Source organism: Polypterus senegalus, chromosome 4 (genome assembly GCF_016835505.1).
Source record: "Polypterus senegalus isolate Bchr_013 chromosome 4, ASM1683550v1, whole genome shotgun sequence".
NCBI lineage: Eukaryota > Metazoa > Chordata > Cladistia > Polypteriformes > Polypteridae > Polypterus > Polypterus senegalus.
In genome coordinates this window covers 30,126,621-30,142,892 of record NC_053157.1, presented here as the reverse complement: position 1 = coordinate 30,142,892, position 16,272 = coordinate 30,126,621, and the positions used below count along the sequence as shown (strand labels likewise).

The 16,272-nt window shown below is 41.2% G+C and overlaps 1 protein-coding gene across 2 annotated transcripts in view; it reads right to left on the bottom strand.

Annotated features, from left to right (window-relative positions):
• The window catches only part of smad4 (SMAD family member 4), a 55,576-nt gene extending 48,251 nt beyond the window's left edge, over nucleotides 1-7,325 (bottom strand). For both annotated transcript variants that reach the window (XM_039750407.1, XM_039750406.1), the window contains exon 1: nucleotides 6,956-7,325. The gene's annotated coding sequence lies outside the window, so the exon portion shown is untranslated. The remainder of the gene's footprint in view (nucleotides 1-6,955) is intronic.
• Between the last annotated feature and the right edge of the window lie 8,947 nt (nucleotides 7,326-16,272).

Below are 16,272 nucleotides of genomic sequence, written 5' to 3'. Positions count from 1 at the left end.
ACATCAAATTCACTACAGTACCATTCAGATGTATGGTATACAGTGGGGGAATTAAATATTTGATCCCCCAGCTGAATTTGTAAGTTTGCTCACTTACAAAGAAATGAACAGTCTATAATTTTTATGGTAGTTTCATATTAATGGAAAGAGACAGAATATCAACCAAAAATCCAGAAAAACCACATTACATAAAAGTTATAAATTGATTTGCACATCAATGACAGAAATAATTATTTGATCCCCTACAACCCAGCCAGAATTCTGGCTCCCACAGATTGGCTGTGTGCCACCAATCAATCAATTACAGATACTCCTGATCTCAACTTGCATTAAAATACATTTTCAAGTTATCTTTCACTGTGCCTTGCAGTGCAAGAAGCCAAGGCTCCAGTTGGATGAACAGTAAAGTCACCCAATGTGCAGAAAGCAGCATTTAGCTTTGCAGAAAGACGATCATCTGTATGTCTGTCCAGCTCAAGATAACTAATTAGGTGATAAAGGAGTATCGTCAACCAAATACAGGCAGTGCCCGGGTTACGTACGAGACAGGGACTGTAGCTTTGTACTTGAGCTGAATTTGTATGTAAGTCGGAACAGGTACAGTCACGGCTGAAATTATCTGCACCCCTGGAATTTTCCCAGAAAATGCACCATTTCTCCCAGAAAATTATTGCAATTACAAATGCTTGGTATACACATGTTTATTTACTTTATGTGCATTGGAACAGCACAAAAATCAGAAAAAAAGCCAAATATGACATCATGTCACACGGAACTCCAAAAATGGGACGGACAAAATTATTGGCACCTTTTCAAAATTTGGGTAAATCATTTTATTTCAAGCATTTGATGCTCGTTTGAACTCAACTGTGGCAAGAAACAGGTCCTGGCAATATAGCAATCACACCTGAAGCCAGTTAAAAATGGAGAAAAGTTGACTTAACCTTTCTGTTATGCGTCTGAGTGTGCCACACTAAGCATGGAGAACAGAAAGAAGAGCAGAGAATTGTTGGAGGACTTGAGAATAAAAACTGTGGAAAAATATCAACAATCTCAAGGCTACCAGTCCATCTCCAGAGATCTTCATGTTCCTTTGTCCACTGTGCGCAACATAATCAAGAAGTTCACAATACATGGCACTGTAGCTAATCTCCCTGGACGTGGACAGAAGAGAAAAATTGATAAAAGACTGCAATGAAGGATACACTGTGTGCACAATTATTAGGCAAGTGAGTATTTTGACCATATCATCATTTTTAATGCGTATATTCCAACTCCAAGCTGTATTAACTTGAATGCTTATTGGATTTAAGCACGTCAGGTGATGTGTATTTGTGTAATGAGGGAGGGTGTGGCCTAAGGAGATCAACACCCTATATCAAGGTGTGCAGAATTATTAGGCAGCTAGTTTTCCTCAGGCAAAATGGGCCAAAAAAGAGATTTAACTGACTCTGAAAAGTCAAAAATTGTAAAAAGTCTTTCAGAGGGATGCAGCACTTTTGGAATTGCTAAGATATTGGTGTGTGATCACAGAACCATCAAACATTTTGTTGCAAATAGTCAACAGGGTCGCAAGAAACGTGTTGAGAACAAAAGACGCAAATTAGCTGCCAAAGATTTGAGAAGAATCAAGCGTGAAGCTACCAGGAACCCATTATCCTCCAGTACTTTCATATTCCAGAGCTGCAACCTACCTGGAGTGCCCAGAAGTACAAGGTGTTCAGTGCTCAAAGACATGGCCAAGGTAAGGAGGGCTGAAACCCAACCACCACTGAACAAGAAACATAAGTTGAAACGTCAAAACTGGGCCAAGAAATATCTGAAGACAGATTTTTTCAAAGGTTTTATGGACCGATGAGATGAGAGTGACTCTTGATGGACCAGATGGATGGACCTGTGGATCAGTAATGGGCACAGAGCTCCACTCCAACGTGGAGGTGGGGTACTGGTATGAGCTGGTATTTTTAAAGATGAGCTAGTTGGACCTTTTTGCATTGAAGATGAACTCAAAATCAACTCCCAAACCTACTGCCAGTTTTTCAAGACACTTTCTTCAAACAGTGATACAGGAAAAGACCATGATTTTATGCAGGCCAATGCTCCATCACTTGCATCGAAGTTCTCCACTGCGTGGCCAGCCAGTAAAGGCCTTAAAGATGAAGGAATAATGACATGGCCCCCCTTCCTCATCTGACCTAAACCCTATCGAGAACTTGTGGGCACTTGTTAAACGCTAGATTTACGGGGAGAAAAACAATACACCTCTCTGAAGAGTGTCTGGGAGGCTGTAGTCACTGCTCCACAAAAAGCTGATCGTCAACAGATCAAGAAACTGACAGACTCCATGAATGGAAAGGCTTATGACTGTTATTGGAAAGAAGGGTGGCTATATTGGTCATTGATTGATTGATTTATTTATTTTTAAATGTCAGAGATGTTTATTTGTAAATTTTGAGGTGTTTGTTTATTATTCTCACTATAACAGATGAAAATAAACAAGTGAGATGGGAAAATTTTCATTTTTCCTTTAGTTGCATAATAAATCTGCACACTAATAGTTGCCTAATAATTGTGCGCACATATGTATTCCCCTGATGATGTTCACACTCACATTTCCGTTGTCAAACATTCAGGTTTATTAACATTTTGGATTGACTGATAGCACTGTGTTTGTTCCATATTAAAATTAATCCTCAAAAATACAACTTGCCTAATAATTCTGCACTCCCTGTAGTCCAAATGGTGGATAAACAACACCAATCGGCTTCAAAACATATTCAAACTGTTCTGCAGACTCACGGTTCAACACTGTCAGCTATACGTCGACATCTGAGCAAAATGAAAAGCTACGGCAGGAGAGCCAGGAGGACCCCACTGGTGACACAGAAACAAAAAAGCCAAACTGGAGTTTGCCAAAATGTACTTGAGGAAGCCAAAATCCTTCTGGGCGAACATCTTGTGGACAGATGAGACCAAGGTAGAGCTTTTTGGTAAAGCTCATCATTCTACTGTTTACAGAAAACAGAATGAGGCCTACGAAGAAAAGAACACAGTACCTACAGTCAAACATGGTGGAGGTTCTAAGATGTTTTGGGGATGTTTTGCTGCCTCTGGCACTGGATGCCTTGACTGTGTGCAAGGCATCATGAAATCTGAAGACTACCAAAAGATATTGGTGCGCAATGTAGGGCCCAGTGTCGGAAAGCTGGGTCTGCGTCAGAAGTCATGGGTGTTCCAGCAGGACAATGACCCCAAACATACCTCTAAAAGGACCCAGAAATAGTTGAAGACAAAGCATTGGAGAGTTCTGAAGTGGCCAGCAATGAGTCCGGATCTAAATCCGATTGAACACTTAAGGAGAGATCTCAAAATTGCTGTTGGGGAGAAGGCGCCCTTCAAATCTGAGAGATCTTGAGCAGTTTGCAAAAGAGTGGACGGAAATTCCAGTTGAGAGGTGTAACAAGCTTGTTGATGGTTATAGGAAGCGCTTGATTTCAGTTATTTTTTCCAAAGGGCGTGCAACCAAATATTAAGTTGATGGTGCCAATAATTTTGTCCAGCCCGGTTTTTGAGATGTGTGTGAAATGTCAGATTTGTCTTTTTTCCTCTGTTTTTTTTGTGTTGTTCCACTGTACTGTACATTGTTTTAATAAATGCTATAGTTGACCGACTGTAACCAAGTGCTCTGCCAATGAATGTAGTTTCACATCTGTCTGACCTTTTTATTATTTCTACTTTAATTTCAATGGTGATGGTTTTTCTCTTCTATACTGTATCACCAGCACTTACATCAGAATTGTGTTTCAGAGACATTCTTAAAGGGTGAAGACAAAAGGTTAAGATGAGCTCTTCTGCACAGCACAGTACACGCTATCACAGCAGTAAGGCACCCGTCGTCAACACGTCTGATGTACTGACAAGAGACAACTTCCTACTATGTATGTAACAGTATGAATGGAGGCGGCGAGGGGTGGTTCATCACCAGCCCACCTCACAGTCACCTCCACTACGCCCACCGAGAATGAACACGGTGCGGCCAAAGGCGTGTAGTGAATAACCCACCATCGCCCCAATTCAACAGGCAGCCATCCGACGCACACTACAATGCTACCCCCCGCCGCCCTGTTCACCCTCAATCGGGTCATTGCTTGCAGCATTACTAGCCACCCACAAAGAACGAATGGGGCAGCCAGGTGTGGTGGGCAGGCAGTGAAACCGCTTGCCGCTGGGAGCCGCCCAAGGGACACTACACTGCGTGGGCAGTGAAATCGCCCCCCTCCAGCCTCTGTCCAGCCATTCTTACTTCCCCAGGCCGAAGATGACGGAGCGGTAGTTATTGAGGCGCATGTGTCGCAGCTGCGGCCCCATTCGTAAGTCGTAGGTCGGATGTCCGTAACCTGGGGACTACCTGTACATGAAAAACATGTCTTGTTTCACCATTGAATGCACTTCTCTCTGTGATTTCATCTGATCACTTATTAAAGGTTTTTCTATGATTCCAAAATGGGAAATTGAAAAGTACTGTTTTTGTATTAAGCACAGTATTGTACAATTTATTTATTTATTTAGAAAACTCATTCACCCTAAGATACCAGCATGCACTGGTACGGTGTGTTGCCGCACGCACCACACGACAAATCAACTTCGGATCCCGGTTGGCAACGCAGTCCCACCCTCCTGAAATGACCCTCTATGTGCCACAGCCAGGTGTTACGAAGGCGTCCCCTTGGCCTGGTCCAGCCACTCGGGTCCCCAACAATGAGGATCTTACGAGCCGGATCACCCTCTGGGAAACATGCCACATGGCCGTAGTGCCGTAACTGACACTCCCTCACAATGCAGATAATGTGTTTCATTCAGGACTCCATGAGCAACCGCTCATTCAACACAAAGTCAAACCAATAGTATCCAAGGATTTTCCAGAGAGAGATAGTACCAAAGGAGTCCAATCTTCGTTTCAGGTCATTAGATAGCGTCCATGTCTCGCAACCATATAGCAAGACAGGAATCACAAGGTCTCTAAAGACTTGGACCTTTGTCCTTATGCATAGATATTGGGAGCGCCACACACTCCTTCCCAGCGACCTCATGACCCCCCCCTAACCCCCGCTCTCCCAATTTGTCCACTGACTTCATAGAGTCACCAGAGACATGAATGTTATATTTTTTAGAGGGGGGGGGGGGAGTAAACCCAGCCAATTAAGTCAGTTAAATGGCCACCAATATTACTACACTATGGGAAAGCCAAAGCCGTGTGTGGCATTTTATCCAAAAAAGGAAGCCACAGTGCAAACTCTGGAAAGCTGAACTTGCCTACAGTTTTAACACTGGGTCAATGCTTAATCATAAACATCCTGCATAACTGTGGACGCTTACCAGCTTTACACAAGGCAGGTGCAATAGTGGACAAAACCATAAAATTAACCTAACCTGTACGTTTATGGTATTAAGGTGCAAGCCTATGGGGTTGAGCAGATTAAACACTAGGGGAAGGACTTGCTCCACACAGGTAGAAGCCCTTCCAAGAGCTGAACAAGGCAGAGTGGATGCCAAAAGGTCACCAAAAGTCTTTTTAGAATTGCAAGACAGGCCCATACAACCGGTAAAATTATGGAATTCGTTTTTGAACATCATACAGAGTATGGTGTATATTGACACACACGATACATAACAATAAAATAAAAAGAGCAGCAGGTGCTCAAGTTAAATTTAATTCTTCCAATAGAAGAATTTCAGGATATGACCAGATGTCACCTTTTATAAGGAATTAAAGAATGCCGATACCCGTTTTAAAAACGATGAATGGAGAAGCCTTTAGTAGTCTACATTTGTGTATAAATGTATTAAGGTGAAATTAAAATGTTGTTGATCAAAACAACCTTTATAAACAAACCAAATTTCATATTGTCTAACTGAAAAGCAGGTAATATATTTTTTTTTTTAACAAATCCATTTGTTGATAGAACCTGAAAAATGTTCTGCTTACAGTGAAAGAATATATGATTTGTAGTTTGTCTCATTACAATAAAAATAATAATCACAAACTAAATTATACTTCAACCTTAAAACGTCATTAGGATATACTGCGTTCAAAATTTCAAACTGTACTTATTTTGCTTTTCAGAAAAGAAAGATTCTGATTTTAGTAGTAACGTTTTTGTATAATAATTGAACACAGTCTCATTTAGTCTTTCCTGGATATAGATCATTACTCAGGAAAAAACGATAATGATTTCAAATTTAAATTCTAAAACTAATTCCTATTTTGATAACGAAAATACACCAATACTCTGCGAGAATCGTGCTTTATTTACATAACGATAATGCTGCACATTCAATATTTTCTTGACTATGCATTGACTTGGCACGTCAGATACGAAGAAACGCTACAAAGTTAAAGAGTCTATCATTTCCACGAAGTAAAATCGTTAATGCGTCTATTTTTTTTTTTAAATAATCCCGCATCCGCTGAAACTATTTGTTTAAAAAATCAGGCTCACCGTTATGAAAATGTTAGTAAAATAAGGAAATCACTCGAACAAAAACAGACTCAGACTACAGCTGGACACCAATACGCATGTTTATAAAGGCAATGACTCGCAGCACCGTTTGACTTTTTAAAAGGCAAGTCTTCTGCTCACGTGTTCGCGCTCCTACATAGTGGGCTCTACACTACTCGTTCCGAAATCCGAACGTTCGAGTGCGTTTCGAAATTCTTCCTATGATATTTGTGTTCACGGTTCGGCGAGAACGGAAGCGGGTTTCCGGTCGGATCACACTCATTGTTACACCGTCTTTCCAAATGGATGCACGATCAATGTAAATCCATTATCGGAGAAACACAAACAATACGAGATTTGGCCAAGCCTCGGTTCGCTTGACAGCAGTTACGTGTTAATGCAATCTGTTTTAAACAGAAGTAAGAATGGCTAAAGCGCCACGGGCGTCTGCTTACCTTTAAATGACTTCCTCTGATCCGGCCCTGCTGCTGTTAGGAGAACAAAAACAACAGAAACTTTTTTTCCGAGTTTCCTTGCCGGTTAATAACTCCAGCTGTCTTCTCTCTAACACGGGGCCTACGCTGGATTTGTTGCTGTTTTTAGGTGTTTTGTTATTTCCGAGTTCCAGTACACACCGGCAAAGTAGCAGAAATCACAGTTTAACGGTGCTTCGGTAACCGCTGTTATTAAACTTGAAAACGATGAGCAATATAAACGTAATGGAGAAAACATTCAGATCACAGCCTCTTGACCAGCCGCCTCCGCTGTTTGGCTGCTGTTGCGGATATCAACATGGCGAATCGCGCATGGGCAGTGTGTATCAGCCAGAACGAGCGCGGGGGCAGGGGCTCGCGCACGTGACGAAGAGATACGCTCTTGGACGGCGAATGTCGACATTCTCTGGGAGTATTTTAAATCAGATAAATAAATTCCAAATAGGTCACAGGGTCATATCGCACATATTCCGATGCAGAGAGGTATGAGTATACCTGTAAGCGTATGTATACTTTAGAAGTGTTAAATTCCGATTTAATTGTAGTCGACTGGATATTTGACTAATTAAGATTTCAGGTTTAAACTCAATTGAGTACTTTTCATTTGTTATTTCGCAATTTGACAACATTTACCAGAATACTCTTTGAAATTCCAGACGCCCGGCTTGTGTGACAATAGTAGTATTTTATTCAGTGACTATACTTTGTCCTGTTTGCTTCGGAATTATTGTAGCACTACGTCCGCATATATCTGCAAAGGTAGAGTCTGAATTAGCGTAAATACGGGGTGTTCATAAGAAATATAATGATTTTCTTCATGAAGCTGAAGTATATAATAAACAAGAACAGTTGCGTCAAATGCATGAAATTTTAAAATGTGTGCCTCAGCTTAAATGTTTAAAGTTTATTCTCAATTGTAATAGAAATTTGTAATTTCCACTCTCTAATAGAGCATCATAGAGGACTTGATTTAGTAATGCATCAAAAATAACATCACATTCGTAATCAGTGGTCTTGATATAGTCTAAAATGATACCCCACGTGATTATGTTAGAAAATTGTCATTTTTAACCACCTGGAGGGTTAGGGCCACTAGTAAAGAATCAAATATCAAAAAAATCATATTCAAAATCAGCAACCTTGATGTCGCATAAAATGGCACTCCACATGCATTTTATTACAAATTCCCTTTTTTTTTTAAAGTTTTGTGTAAAGGAGTAATTCTGACCCCTCATATCCTATTATGGTGTGAATCCCAGGGGTCGGTTTTTGTGTCTTGCACAACATCACGTTTTTTGGATCTTTTTTGCTAAAGACACTAACTGGTTTATCATAAGAGTGTAATTTTCTGCAAAAAATATGGTTCAGAAATCGCATAAAATGTGGGGGAACAAGCTTGATGTCTTGCAAAACAACAAGACAAGTTGAATATTATTCTCATATGTGTCAGTTTTCTCATATCAGAGATCCAGCAGAGGCCAGGCAAAAAAAAAAGCTGGAGTGATTTTGAAGCATTCATAAGTAATTCTTATGAATACAAAATCAGGCTTAACATTATTTCCATGCTGAAAAGGAAAGAAGGTGTGCAACTGAAAATGAAAGAGCAGGTAACATATAATAGGGTGGCGCAGTGGGTAGCGCTGCTGCCTCGCAGTTAGGTGACCCGGGTTCGCTTCCCGGGTCCTCCCTGTGTGGAGTTTGCATGTTCTCCCCGTGTCTGCATGGGTTTCCTGCAGGTTAGGTGTATTGCCGATTCTAAATTGTCCCGTGTGTGTGTGTGCCCTGCCCGGGGTAAGTTTCCTGCCTTGCGCCCTGTGGTGGCTGGGATTGGCTTCAGCAGACACCCGTGACCCCGTAGTTAGGATATAGCAGGTTGGATAACGGATGGAGGTAACATATATAGGGGCAGATGAAAGGAGAAAAGGTGAGAGTAGGTAAGAAAAAGCTGCAATTGGAGAAGATGAGTGAATAGTTTTAAAGTAACCTTTGATTGGCCATTAGGACCTGGAGAAATATGTGATCACAGACTCACAATGAGCTTAGTTTCTTCTGTTGTTCTTTGAAAGGTGACTTTGAAGCCATGTGAAAGAACATAAACAGAGATCCCAGTGTGGCTATGACCAAGGGATGTAAAGTACTGTTTGTAAGGTCTTTGATTTTAGTGGCTTGAACATGCTTCCTAAAATGGTCTGCCAGCTGTCTCCAGTTCACCTAGAGTATGTATATGGTTGGACACTTCCTACAAGAGGTGCAGTAAATATGATTGGTGATTGGTCTTTTGTCACAAAAGTCATCCATAACCACATCAGAGAAGCAGGGCTTAAAAAAGCTCTTGTGTTGACCTACTCTGACTGGGATTTTGTCTGATACCCCAACACTGCTTCTAAGGGTTCTCACCCCTTCATATACAGTATATCCTGGACAATTTTCACATACTTCTCTGGTACTCCCATTGTCTTTAATGCACCTCCAGAACTCTTGATGTGGCATTCTATCACAAGCTTTCCCCAAAGCCCTTCTGTTTTTCTTACTGCTTCTCTATGAGCCATCTCAATGCAAAGACTGCATGAGCTGTTCCTCTGCATAAACCAAACTGCTTCTTCCCTATGCTGGTCTCTTCCCCAAGCCTTCTCTAAATAATCCTTTTACAGATTTTCATCTTACGTGAAATCAGCTTTATACCTCTGTAGTTCACATATCTCTACCTTTCTCATTATACATGTGTACAATCACACTGTTCCACCACTCCTCTGGTATTTTCTTCGGTTCATGGATATTCTGCATTAGATCCCACAATACATCTACTCATACAACACTGTTGCCTTTCCATTCTTTGTTATTTTCAGTGCCTCTTTCATATTCTCCCTCCTTATTCTTGGTAATAGCCCTTCATTTAGGACTCAATCTATACTTGGATTTTCTCCATTCAACAGCACCCCTTCCATCCATTCTTGATCCTGTCATGCTCATTTAAGACCACACTTTACTCACCTTTCATCGTCATGGAGGTTTGACAAACAAAGTTTAATGTGGTTTAAAAATAGTCGTTTAAATAGCATGAATGGATGGGCATTTTCTTTTCCTTGCCACAAAAATATAACTATTCTCCATGATGGCATTATAGACACAGACAAAAGAAATGCAATAGGAAAATGGGAACAACCATAAACAAGAGCTGTCGTCTTTGAGCCATTTAGTATTTTGTATGACTGCCACTTGCAGCCACCAATGCTCGAGTACTTTTCTTACATTGAGCCAATGATCCTCATGGGATGTTATTCCATTCCTACAAAGGAGCCCAATGAAGATGCTGGCCATTGTCAGACAGAAGGTTACATCTCTAGATGTGCAATCCAGGGATTCCCAAACATTCCTTATAAGGATAAGCTCTGGAAAAAAGACAAGCCAAGGAAGAAGCCGAACAACAACATCCATTCTTTATGACAGCTTTGCCTACTGGCTTGGCATTGCCGTGATGTGAAGTCTAAGAAGTAAGAGCAGAAGGCTTCTCACAGGCTGCCTTGCTGTAAGTGAAATGGCTTCGAGCCTTTACCCAACTGCCTTGCCACAGATGCAGTCACTGTGTCTACCAGCCGTTTCAGCAGCAGTACAGGTGCCAGATCTAAAATGATCTGTCAGACACGTTGGTCCTACTCTGGTGAATTCACTTGAGGATGACCAGATCTTGGACAGTAACCTGTCTTGCTGTGTCTGTGGAATCTTGCAGTCTGATCCTCAGCGGAACAGCTTAATGCAAAGTGTACTGGGGCATGGCATGCCGGTCTACATCATTCCACCGGCCTTCTTCTTTTCTTCTGGTGAAATTCAAGATATAATAGAATGCACAGAAGACTGACTAAGCGTGATCTTTGCCTTGCTGTGACATAAGCTTTGAAATAAAGCTTTTTTTTAACTGTTCCCTGATCAGACATTGCAACCAATCGTGCCTCACTAAGTGTGCCTACCAAGCTTTTGTGTGTTTGGTATGCTGCAAAGTCTGGCAAGTGACCGGACAAGCCATATCACAGGCCATAGAATTTAAACAAATAATATTTTGTGAAGGTACTGTAAATACATTGTGTGGACGTGGCCCGGACACAGCCAGGCAGACATGTTGCAAAGTCACCACCACACGTTTATTTTACAATATTTACAAAAGTCAAGTGCACACAAACCCTCCAAAGTCCTGGCCACCCGACTCCAGCCTCGAATGAAGGGAGGCGCCCTATCCACACCCAGATGAGCTCCAGGTGCTCCCTGGCAATCTCCCTCTGACACGCCCCAGTGTGCGGAAGTGCCAGCTGTTCTCCCGGAAGCTCTCCGGGTGTCGCTGCTTCTCTTCCCCCCAGCACTTCCTGGTGTGGCGGAAGTGCTGAGATCCAGGGTTCCCAAGGCATTGGGCCCCCTGGCGGTGACCACGGGCCCTACAGGGTTGGGCTTCCAAGCCCTCTACCTGTGGCCCCAAAGCAACCAGGGTGGCGGCCCCCACGTGATCAAGCGGGCGTGACCCTCTTCCGGTCCTTCAGGGCGTCCTGGCCGGGTCGTCGCCCCTGGCATCCTTGACAATTGTTAGTTCAGTTTTCTAATTTCTAATACTGGAAACAGTTGCATTTGCTTTTTCCAACAGTATATATACTTTTAACCAGGGGTATTGGTCACGCTTACTATAAGTCATCTTCTTCTTGGATTTTCATCAATAACATCTTGTTATTCTTCTCTCACATCTTATGGCAGGTTTACACTGTGTGCACAATTATTAGGCAAGTTGTATTTTTGAGGATTAATTTTAATATGGAACAAACACAGTGCTATCAGTCAATCCAAAATGTTAATAAACCTGAAACCTGAATGTTTCACAACGGAAATGTGAGCGTGAACATCATCAGGGGAATACATATGTGCGCACAATTATTAGGCAACTATTAGTGTGCAGATTTATTATGCAACTAAAGGAAAAATGAAAATTTTCCCATCTCACTTGTTTATTTTCATCTGTTATAGTGAGAATAATAAACAAACACCTCAAAATTTACAAATAAACATCTTTGACATTTCAAAAAAATCAATCAATCAATCAATGATCAATATAGCCACCCTTCTTTCCAATAACAGTCCTAAGCCTTTCCATTCATGGAGTCTGTCAGTTTCTTGATCTGTTGATGATCAGCTTTTGTGGAGCAGTGACTACAGCCTCCCAGACACTCTTCAGAGAGGTGTATTGTTTTTCTCCCCCGTAAATCTAGCGTTTAAGAAGTGCCCACAAGTTCTCGATAGGGTTTAGGTCAGATGAGGAAGGGGGGCCATGTCATTATTCCTTCATCTTTAAGGCCTTTACTGGCTGGCCACGCAGTGAGAACTTCGATGCAAGTGATGGAGCATTGGCCTGCATAAAAATCATGGTCTTTTTCCTGTATCACTGTTTGAAGAAAGTGTCTTGAAAAACTGGCAGTAGGTTTGGGAGTTGATTTTGAGTTCATCTTCAATGCAAAAGGTCCAACTAGCTCATCTTTAAAAATACCAGCTCATACCAGTACCCCACCTCCACGTTGGAGTGGAGCTCTGTGCCCATTACTGATCCACAGGTCCATTCATCTGGTCCATCAAGAGTCCCTCTCATCCCATCGGTCCATAAAACCTTTGAAAAAAATCTGTCTTCAGATATTTCTTGGCCCAGTTTTGACGTTTCAACTTATGTTTCTTGTTCAGTGGTGGTTGGGTTTCAGCCCTCCTTACCTTGGCCATGTCTTTGAGCACTGAACACCTTGTACTTCTGGGCACTCCAGGTAGGTTGCAGCTCTGGAATATGAAAGTACTGGAGGATAATGGGTTCCTGGTAGCTTCACGTTTGATTCTTCTCAAGTCTTTGGCAGCTAATTTGCCTCTTTTGTTCTCAACACGTTTCTTGCGACCCTGTTGACTATTTGCAACAAAATGTTTGATGGTTCTGTGATCACACACCAATATCTTAGCAATTCCAAAAGTGCTGCATCCCTCTGAAAGACTTTTACAATTTTTGACTTTTCAGAGTCAGTTAAATCTCTTTTTGGCTCATTTTGCCAGAGGAAAACTAGCTGCCTAATAATTCTGCACACCTTGATATAGGGTGTTGATCTCCTTAGGCCACACCCTCCCTCATTACACAAATACACATCACCTGGCGTGAAGTTAATACAGCTTGGAGTTGGAATATACGCGTTAAAAATGATGATATGGTCAAAATACTCACTTGCCTAATAATTGTGCACACAGTGTATACTTACCTAACTGTTGACTGTCAAAGTTCTCAAAAGTATCCAGTTGAACAGAGGTAGTCTAAGGTCCTGAGTATTTATACAGTATTCTTAACAGTATGTATTCACTGATGTGCTGTAGATATCACAATATTGATTTAGCAATGTTTCTTTTGATTCCTCCTCTATACTTAAAGATACATCTACTGTATATAGCATTTAGCTGTTAATTACTACTAGAAATTGAATAGACCTTTTTTTTAAACATATCCTAACTTTTCATTTGTAATAACTATTAACATCATGTGTCTGAAAGTGGAATTCTTAAATGTATACATTTATGGAAGTTGGCGTCACATGCGGAAATGGCATACGTTTGAGATGGAAAGACCCATATTGGTTTTAAGAGCTTTAAACTGATGACCCCATAACCCCAAAAGTTATCCCGGGTTGAGGTCACAATTAAATACTGACAGTCAACACTGCTGCATATTAACTCTATACGGCTGGGAGAAAAAGGTCAAGTCCCCTCTGCCCCTAGTTTCCACTGAAGACAAAAATGTGGAGGTGGTGAGGACACATAAGTACCTAAAGGTCTATTTCCTCAAGAAACTGAGGTCATTTGGTGTAAACAGGTTACATTTCCATATTTACTACCAGACTTTTGTAACCAGTGCCATCTTATATGTAGTAGTGTGCTAAATAAATGGTATTACCTGTAGTGCAGGTGTTGCCAACAGACTAAACAAGCAGATTAAAAAGGCAGGCTCAATCCTGGAAATCAGACTGTGTAACTAAAGCACATGGTGCAATGAGGTCAGTGAGGAAGTTGCTCAGTATTTTGGAAAAATGACTCTTACCTTCTGTATACAGCCTTAGCCAAACAAAGGAGCACCTGCAGTGTCAGAATGAGGCAACTGTATTGCTCAAAGGAGAGTTACTGCATGTTGGGTCACTTCTACTATGAGCCATTCATTTCTATAGTGACGTGGTGCTAGCCTTCTCTCATTATCTGTTTGTACCAAGCTGGTCTAGCACACATCTTAAACGAAGACTCTACCCACAATTTTTTTTTTTTAATATGCTGCTTGCCCCATGTAATTGTAGTGATGAACGAAGCAAATTTCATGCAGAGTAGAGATAAAGTTTCTGATGCAATAGGTGCCTATGGTCAAAATTGTGAAAACTGTGTCACTGACCAAATATTTATGGACATAAAGTGGTGTGAAAAACTATTTGCCCCCTTCCTGATTTCTTATTCTTTTGCATGTTTGTCACACAAAATGTTTCTGATCATCAAACACATTTAACCATTAGTCAAATATAACACAAGTAAACACAAAATGCAGTTTTTAAATGATGGTTTTTATTATTTAGGAAAAAAAATCCAAACCTACATGGCCCTGTGTGAAAAAGTAATTGCCCCCTGAACCTAATAACTGGTTGGGCCACCCTTAGCAGCAATAATTGCAATCAAGCGTTTGCGATAACTTGCAATGAGTCTTTTACAGCGCTCTGGAGGAATTTTGGCCCACTCATCTTTGCAGAATTGTTGTAATTCAGCTTTATTTAAGGGTTTTCTAGCATGAACCGCCTTTTTAAGGTCATGCCATAGCATCTCAATTGGATTCAGGTCAGGACTTTGACTAGGCCACTCCAAAGTCTTTATTTTGTTTTTCTTCAGCCCTTCAGAGGTGGATTTGCTGGTGTGTTTTGGGTCATTGTCCTGTTGCAGCACCCAAGATCGCTTCAGCTTGAGTTGACGAACAGATGGCCGGACATTCTCCTTCAGGATTTTTGGTAGACAGTAGAATTCATGGTTCCATCTATCACAGCAAGCCTTCCAGGTCCTGAAGCAGCAAAACAACCCCAGACCATCACACTACCACCACCATATTTTACTGTTGGTATGATGTTCTTTTTCTGAAATGCTGTGTTCCTTTTACGCCAGATGTAACGGACATTTGCCTTCCAAAAGTTCAACTTTTGTCTCATCAGTCCACAAGGTATTTTCCCAAAAGTCTTGGCAATCATTGAGATGTTTCTTAGCAAAACTGAGACGAGCCCTAATGTTTTTTGCTTAACAGTGGTTTGCGTCTTGGAAATCTGCCATGCAGGCCATTTTGCCCAGTCTCTTTCTTATGGTGGAGTCGTGAACACTGACCTTAATTGACGTGAGGCCGCAGTTCTTTAGACGTGGTCCTGGGGTCTTTTGTGACCTCTCGGATGAGTCGTCTCTGCGCTCTTGGGGTAATTTTGGTCGGCCAGCCACTCCTGGGAAGGTTCACCACTGTTCCATGTTTTTGCCATTTGTGGATAATGGCTCTCCTGTGGTTCGCTGGAGTCCCAAAGCTTTAGAAATGGCTTTATAACCTTTACCAGACTGATAGATCTCAATTACTTCTGTTCTCATTTGTTCCTGAATTTCTTTGGATCTTGGCATGATGTCTAGCTTTTGAGGTGCTTTTGGTCTACTTCTCTGTGTAAGGCAGCTCCTATTTAAGTGATTTCTTGATTGAAACAGGTGTGGCAGTAATCAGGCCTGGGGTGGCTACAGAAATTGAACTCAGGTGTGATACACCACAGTTAGGTTATTTTTAACAAGGGGAATTACTTTTCACACAGGGCCATGTAGGTTTGGATTTTTTTCTCCCTAAATAATAAATACCATCATTTAAAAACTGCATTTTGTGTTTACTTGTGTTATATTTGACTAATGATTAAATGTGTTTGATGATCAGAAACATTTTGTGTGACAAACATGCAAAAGAATAAGAAATCAGGAAGGGGGCAAATAGTTTTTCACACCACTGTAACTGTATTTTTGTAAAAATACATGTGTTTGGGACATTGTGAGCATACAACTGGATAACCTGACACATGGGTTAAGTGACACAAGTAACAGGAGTTCACTGTTTGTCTAGCATTTGTTACAACAGAGTCCTAGTATATCTGAAACTCTGTTGCCTCTGTTATGCATTAAAACATGATATTAAATTCTTCTCAGCCATCACAACAAACTACGTGGGTTAAGTAACATAAAAAGTC